We start from the raw sequence: 8,689 nt of genomic DNA on the forward strand, positions 1-8,689 counted from the left end.
CTGGAAAATCCTATCATTAGATTTTTTTAAAAATACGATATTCTTGCTTAACTAACGTTTTTACATAGGGATTAAGTATTTAGAACGAAATCTAATGTAGGAAAATGGTACTTTACTCTTGATCGGTACGTTGGGACTTTGAAAATATTCGGGCGTACGCGGCGCGCTCGGCGCTTCGAACAGCTCCGGTGTCCCCATTATTTTCGATTTACGGCTAAAATAAATTTTTCTAATTTTTTTCAATAACATATTCCTGCTAAAATAACTTTTTTACATAGGGATTAAGCATTTAGAACGATACATTGTTTAAAATAAGGGCACTTTACTCTTGACATTTTACGGTTTTTTCAATTTTCTGAAAAATCCTATCATTAGATTTTTTTAAAAATACGATATTCTTGCTTAACTAACGTTTCTACATAGGGATTAAGCATTTAGAACGAAATCTGATGTCAGAAAATGGCACTTTACTCTTGACATTTTTCGGTTTTTTCAATTTTCTGGGAAATCCTATCATTAGATTTTTTTAAAAATACGATATTCTTGCTTAACTAACGTTTTTACATAGGGATTAAGCATTTAGAACGAAATCTAATGTAGGAAAATGGTACTTTACTCTTGATCGGTACGTTGGGACTTTGAAAATATTCGGGCGTACGCGGCGCGCTCGGCGCTTCGAACAGCTCCGGTGTCCCCATTATTTTCGATTTACGGCTAAAATAAATTTTTCTAATTTTTTTCAATAACATATTCCTGCTAAAATAACTTTTTTACATAGGGATTAAGCATTTAGAACGATACATTGTTTAAAATAAGGGCACTTTACTCTTGACATTTTACGGTTTTTTCAATTTTCTGAAAAATCCTATCATTAGATTTTTTAAAAATACGATATTCTTGCTTAACTAACGTTTCTACATAGGGATTAAGCATTTAGAACGAAATCTAATGTCAGAAAATGGCACTTTACTCTTGACATTTTACGGTTTTTTCAATTTTCTGGGAAATCCTATCATTAGATTTTTTTAAAAATACGATATTCTTGCTTAACTAACGTTTTTACATAGGGATTAAGCATTTAGAACGAAATCTAATGTAGGAAAATGGTACTTTACTCTTGATCGGTACGTTGGGACTTTGAAAATATTCGGGCGTTCCAATCGCTCGTCTGTTGCATCATGGCGCGTCTCGGCGCAATCGACCGATTCGCTCGATCCATTATTTTCGATTTACGGCTAAAATAAATTTTTCTCATTTTATTCAATAACATATTCCTGCTAAAATAACTTTTTTACATAGGGATTAAGCATTTAGAACGATACATTGTTTAAAATAAGGGCACTTTACTCTTGACATTTTACGGTTTTTTCAATTTTCTGAAAAATCCTATCATTAGATTTTTTTAAAAATACGATATTCTTGCTTAACTAACGTTTCTACATAGGGATTAAGCATTTAGAACGAAATCTAATGTCAGAAAATGGCACTTTACTCTTGACATTTTTCGGTTTTTTCAATTTTCTGGGAAATCCTATCATTAGATTTTTTTAAAAATACGATATTCTTGCTTAACTAACGTTTTTACATAGGGATTAAGCATTTAGAACGAAATCTAATGTAGGAAAATGGTACTTTACTCTTGATCGGTACGTTGGGACTTTGAAAATATTCGGGCGTTCCAATCGCTCGTCTGTTGCATCATGGCGCGTCTCGGCGCAATCGACCGATTCGCTCGATCCATTATTTTCGATTTACGGCTAAAATAAATTTTTCTCATTTTATTCAATAACATATTCCTGCTAAAATAACTTTTTTACATAGGGATTAAGCATTTAGAACGATACATTGTTTAAAATAAGGGCACTTTACTCTTGACATTTTACGGTTTTTTTCAATTTTCTGAAAAATCCTATCATTAGATTTTTTTAAAAATACGATATCTTGCTTAACTAACGTTTCTACATAGGGATTAAGCATTTAGAACGAAATCTAATGTCAGAAAATGGCACTTTACTCTTGACATTTTTTCGGTTTTTTCAATTTTCTGGAAAATCCTATCATTAGATTTTTTTAAAAATACGATATTCTTGCTTAACTAACGTTTTTACATAGGATTAAGTATTTAGAACGAAATCTAATGTAGGAAAATGGTACTTTACTCTTGATCGGTACGTTGGGGACTTTGAAAATATTCGGGCGTACGCGGCGCGCTCGGCGCTTCGAACAGCTCCGGTGTCCCCATTATTTTCGATTTACGGCTAAAATAAATTTTTCTAATTTTTTTCAATAACATATTCCTGCTAAAATAACTTTTTTACATAGGGATTAAGCATTTAGAACGATACATTGTTTAAAATAAGGGCACTTTACTCTTGACATTTTACGGTTTTTTCAATTTTCTGAAAAATCCTATCATTAGATTTTTTTAAAAATACGATATTCTTGCTTAACTAACGTTTCTACATAGGGATTAAGCATTTAGAACGAAATCTGATGTCAGAAAATGGCACTTTACTCTTGACATTTTTCGGTTTTTTCAATTTTCTGGGAAATCCTATCATTAGATTTTTTTAAAAATACGATATTCTTGCTTAACTAACGTTTTTACATAGGGATTAAGCATTTAGAACGAAATCTAATGTAGGAAAATGGTACTTTACTCTTGATCGGTACGTTGGGACTTTGAAAATATTCGGGCGTACGCGGCGCGCTCGGCGCTTCGAACAGCTCCGGTGTCCCCATTATTTTCGATTTACGGCTAAAATAAATTTTTCTAATTTTTTTCAATAACATATTCCTGCTAAAATAACTTTTTTACATAGGGATTAAGCATTTAGAACGATACATTGTTTAAAATAAGGGCACTTTACTCTTGACATTTTACGGTTTTTTCAATTTTCTGAAAAATCCTATCATTAGATTTTTTTAAAAATACGATATTCTTGCTTAACTAACGTTTCTACATAGGGATTAAGCATTTAGAACGAAATCTAATGTCAGAAAATGGCACTTTACTCTTGACATTTTACGGTTTTTTCAATTTTCTGGGAAATCCTATCATTAGATTTTTTTAAAAATACGATATTCTTGCTTAACTAACGTTTTTACATAGGGATTAAGCATTTAGAACGAAATCTAATGTAGGAAAATGGTACTTTACTCTTGATCGGTACGTTGGGACTTAGAAAATATTCGGCCGTACGCGGCGCGTCTCGGCGCTTCGAACAGCTCCGGTGTCCCCATTATTTTCGATTTACGGCTAAAATAAATTTTTCTAATTTTTTTCAATTACATATTCTTGCTTAGATAACTTTTTTACATAGGGATTAAGCATTTAGAACGACATATTGTTTAAAATAATGGTACTTTACTCTTGTGATTTTACGGTTTTTTCAATTTTCTGAAAAATCCTATCATTAGATTTTTTTAAAAATACGATATTCTTGCTTAACTAACGTTTCTACATAGGGATTAAGCATTTAGAACGAAATCTAATGTCAGAAAATGGCACTTTACTCTTGACATTTTTCGGTTTTTTCAATTTTCTGGGAAATCCTATCATTAGATTTTTTTAAAAATACGATATTCTTGCTTAACTAACGTTTTTACATAGGGATTAAGCATTTAGAACGAAATCTAATGTAGGAAAATGGTACTTTACTCTTGATCGGTACGTTGGGACTTTGAAAATATTCGGGCGTTCCAATCGCTCGTCTGTTGCATCATGGCGCGTCTCGGCGCAATCGACCGATTCGCTCGATCCATTATTTTCGATTTACGGCTAAAATAAATTTTTCTCATTTTATTCAATAACATATTCTTGCTTAAATAACTTTTTTACATAGGGATTAAGCATTTAGAACGATACATTGTTTAAAATAAGGGCACTTTACTCTTGACATTTTACGGTTTTTTCAATTTTCTGAAAAATCCTATCATTAGATTTTTTTAAGAATACGATATTCTTGCTTAACTAACGTTTCTACATAGGGATTAAGCATTTAGAACGAAATCTAATGTCAGAAAATGGCACTTTACTCTTGACATTTTTCGGTTTTTTCAATTTTCTGGAAAATCCTATCATTAGATTTTTTTAAAAATACGATATTCTTGCTTAACTAACGTTTTTACATAGGGATTAAGTATTTAGAACGAAATCTAATGTAGGAAAATGGTACTTTACTCTTGATCGGTACGTTGGGACTTTGAAAATATTCGGGCGTACGCGGCGCGCTCGGCGCTTCGAACAGCTCCGGTGTCCCCATTATTTTCGATTTACGGCTAAAATAAATTTTTCTAATTTTTTTCAATAACATATTCCTGCTAAAATAACTTTTTTACATAGGGATTAAGCATTTAGAACGATACATTGTTTAAAATAAGGGCACTTTACTCTTGACATTTTACGGTTTTTTCAATTTTCTGAAAAATCCTATCATTAGATTTTTTTAAAAATACGATATTCTTGCTTAACTAACGTTTCTACATAGGGATTAAGCATTTAGAACGAAATCTAATGTCAGAAAATGGCACTTTACTCTTGACATTTTTCGGTTTTTTCAATTTTCTGGAAAATCCTATCATTAGATTTTTTTAAAAATACGATATTCTTGCTTAACTAACGTTTTTACATAGGGATTAAGTATTTAGAACGAAATCTAATGTAGGAAAATGGTACTTTACTCTTGATCGGTACGTTGGGACTTTGAAAATATTCGGGCGTTCCAATCGCTCGTCTGTTGCATCATAGCGCGTCTCGGCGCAATCGACCGATTCGCTCGATCCATTATTTTCGATTTACGGCTAAAATAAATTTTTCTCATTTTATTCAATAACATATTCCTGCTAAAATAACTTTTTTACATAGGGATTAAGCATTTAGAACGATACATTGTTTAAAATAAGGGCACTTTACTCTTGACATTTTACGGTTTTTTCAATTTTCTGAAAAATCCTATCATTAGATTTTTTTAAAAATACGATATTCTTGCTTAACTAACGTTTCTACATAGGGATTAAGCATTTAGAACGAAATCTAATGTCAGAAAATGGCACTTTACTCTTGACATTTTTCGGTTTTTTCAATTTTCTGGGAAATCCTATCATTAGATTTTTTTAAAAATACGATATTCTTGCTTAACTAACGTTTTTACATAGGGATTAAGCATTTAGAACGAAATCTAATGTAGGAAAATGGTACTTTACTCTTGATCGGTACGTTGGGACTTTGAAAATATTCGGGCGTTCCAATCGCTCGTCTGTTGCATCATGGCGCGTCTCGGCGCAATCGACCGATTCGCTCGATCCATTATTTTCGATTTACGGCTAAAATAAATTTTTCTCATTTTATTCAATAACATATTCCTGCTAAAATAACTTTTTTACATAGGGATTAAGCATTTAGAACGATACATTGTTTAAAATAAGGGCACTTTACTCTTGACATTTTACGGTTTTTTCAATTTTCTGAAAAATCCTATCATTAGATTTTTTTAAAAATACGATATTCTTGCTTAACTAACGTTTCTACATAGGGATTAAGCATTTAGAACGAAATCTAATGTCAGAAAATGGCACTTTACTCTTGACATTTTTCGGTTTTTTCAATTTTCTGGAAAATCCTATCATTAGATTTTTTTAAAAATACGATATTCTTGCTTAACTAACGTTTTTACATAGGGATTAAGTATTTAGAACGAAATCTAATGTAGGAAAATGGTACTTTACTCTTGATCGGTACGTTGGGACTTTGAAAATATTCGGGCGTACGCGGCGCGCTCGGCGCTTCGAACAGCTCCGGTGTCCCCATTATTTTCGATTTACGGCTAAAATAAATTTTTCTAATTTTTTTCAATAACATATTCCTGCTAAAATAACTTTTTTACATAGGGATTAAGCATTTAGAACGATACATTGTTTAAAATAAGGGCACTTTACTCTTGACATTTTACGGTTTTTTCAATTTTCTGAAAAATCCTATCATTAGATTTTTTTAAAAATACGATATTCTTGCTTAACTAACGTTTCTACATAGGGATTAAGCATTTAGAACGAAATCTGATGTCAGAAAATGGCACTTTACTCTTGACATTTTTCGGTTTTTTCAATTTTCTGGGAAATCCTATCATTAGATTTTTTTAAAAATACGATATTCTTGCTTAACTAACGTTTTTACATAGGGATTAAGCATTTAGAACGAAATCTAATGTAGGAAAATGGTACTTTACTCTTGATCGGTACGTTGGGACTTTGAAAATATTCGGGCGTACGCGGCGCGCTCGGCGCTTCGAACAGCTCCGGTGTCCCCATTATTTTCGATTTACGGCTAAAATAAATTTTTCTAATTTTTTTCAATAACATATTCCTGCTAAAATAACTTTTTTACATAGGGATTAAGCATTTAGAACGATACATTGTTTAAAATAAGGGCACTTTACTCTTGACATTTTACGGTTTTTTCAATTTTCTGAAAAATCCTATCATTAGATTTTTTTAAAAATACGATATTCTTGCTTAACTAACGTTTCTACATAGGGATTAAGCATTTAGAACGAAATCTAATGTCAGAAAATGGCACTTTACTCTTGACATTTTACGGTTTTTTCAATTTTCTGGGAAATCCTATCATTAGATTTTTTTAAAAATACGATATTCTTGCTTAACTAACGTTTTTACATAGGGATTAAGCATTTAGAACGAAATCTAATGTAGGAAAATGGTACTTTACTCTTGATCGGTACGTTGGGACTTAGAAAATATTCGGCCGTACGCGGCGCGTCTCGGCGCTTCGAACAGCTCCGGTGTCCCCATTATTTTCGATTTACGGCTAAAATAAATTTTTCTAATTTTTTTCAATTACATATTCTTGCTTAGATAACTTTTTTACATAGGGATTAAGCATTTAGAACGACATATTGTTTAAAATAATGGTACTTTACTCTTGTGATTTTTCGGTTTTTTTTGATTATTTGGAAAAATAAATTTTTGTAATTTTTTTAAATACGATATTCGTGATCAGTGAACGATTTCACATATGGATTAAGCATTTAGAATCGTGCGGAAGCGTTATTAAAAAAGTTTACTCGATGCGATGGGACTTTGAAAAGTTTGTGAAAATTTTCATATTGGGAAAAAATGTGTAATTTTTTGTCTAGTGTACGGTGGTGTAATTTATTTTAATGTTTACTATAAATTTTTTTTTCGTTCGTTCACGCGCTATGTTACAACAGCACGGCCGGGCGGTCTGTTGCCGCGGCGGTTTACACTCGTAAGCGCGCGTGCTATTCGGCCGGCGGCGCCGGCGTCCTTGCCGGCCGTTCGGTATCTATAAGAGATACACGGTCCGTGCGAGGCGGACGGAGCAGAGCGGGTTTTGGGCCAATTCTACGATCTCGGTCGAGAAGCTGTCTCAGAGCTCCTTCGGGGCTTCAGTCCTGACTGTTTCGTGCCGTTTACGTTACGGACTTTTCTCCACACAGCGTGGCCACGGGTCGGTGTCTTTGACCGAATGGCCCATATGTGGCAAGCCCTACGGGGTTGGTTACCCGTATGCACTTTGTATGTATACTCGTACTCACTGAGCAATCGACTCTTCTGTCCGAGCGATGGAAAAATTTTTTAAAATGCATCTGTAAGATTTGGAAGCAAATCGTACCAATTGAAAACTGTGGCTAAAATGAATAGCCCAGTGGAGAGAGAAAACTATCAAAAAACTGATTTTTTAAATCAAGAGGTGTCAGAAATCGAAATGCCTAGCGCGAGCGGAAGAACACGCTTTCTCGCCAGTCCAGCATGTGTCCTGTCCGTTCTTCCTCGGCTTGCCGATTTTGCCCAGATCAGAGGTTTCGTGCTTCCGGCGGTCAGAAGATCAGCGTGAGCGTACGCGCTTCCACGACTATGGCATCACCCATGTACTTTTTCCTTTGAATATATTTGAGTACATAAAAAATATTAAAACATATAGAGAGAACTGTGTCTTGGATCTTAAAAATTTGTCAATAGCGATGATATATTATTACTTAACTTGAAGTATTTGTACGTTTTAGCTGGGACGTACATTTATCTTACAAGATGTTAATAGCGAGACTCTTGAAGATAAAATTATCTTGTGATTTTATGAAGGCAAAGATAGAAACGTACGAAGCTGGCGTACGTAGAAAAATGTGATTTTACGATAGAACAAAAATATAATACGTACGTTTTTGGGCGTACGGTAAAATATCTGTATGGTAGAAAAATGAAAGAAATTGAGCGTTAAAGAAGATATGTTACAAGCGCGGAATGTGGCAAAACTTGTACATATTTGAAAGAGAAAAGTGGTGTGTCGACCTGACATATATATATGAAACAGGCGACGATGGAAAAGGATTTAAATTTTGTCCATTTTATATATACATATTGTATAGTTCCCTGGTTGATCCTGCCAGTAGTCATATGCTTGTCTCAAAGATTAAGCCATGCATGTCTCAGTACATGCCGTATTAAGGTGAAACCGCGAATGGCTCATTAAATCAGTTATGGTTTCTTAGATCGTACTAAAATTTACTTGGATAACTGTGGTAATTCTAGAGCTAATACATGCAAAACAGAGTTCCGACCAGAGATGGTAGGAACGCTTTTATTAGATCAAAACCAATCGGTGGCGGGTGTTTACACTCGTCCATCGTTTGCTTTGGTGACTCTGAATAAC

The 8,689-nt window shown here is 33.6% G+C and overlaps 1 non-coding gene across 1 annotated transcript in view; it reads left to right on the plus strand.

Annotated features, from left to right (window-relative positions):
* The first annotated feature begins 8,406 nt into the window (after positions 1-8,406).
* The window catches only part of LOC143262514 (small subunit ribosomal RNA), a 1,921-nt gene continuing 1,638 nt past the window's right edge, over positions 8,407-8,689 (plus strand). Inside the window, exon 1 of the ribosomal RNA XR_013036303.1 lies at positions 8,407-8,689. This exon is cut by the window's right edge and continues 1,638 nt beyond it. This is a non-coding gene — a ribosomal RNA (small subunit ribosomal RNA).

This window comes from Megalopta genalis, unplaced genomic scaffold, assembly GCF_051020955.1.
Source record: "Megalopta genalis isolate 19385.01 unplaced genomic scaffold, iyMegGena1_principal scaffold0139, whole genome shotgun sequence".
Classification (NCBI taxonomy): domain Eukaryota; kingdom Metazoa; phylum Arthropoda; class Insecta; order Hymenoptera; family Halictidae; genus Megalopta; species Megalopta genalis.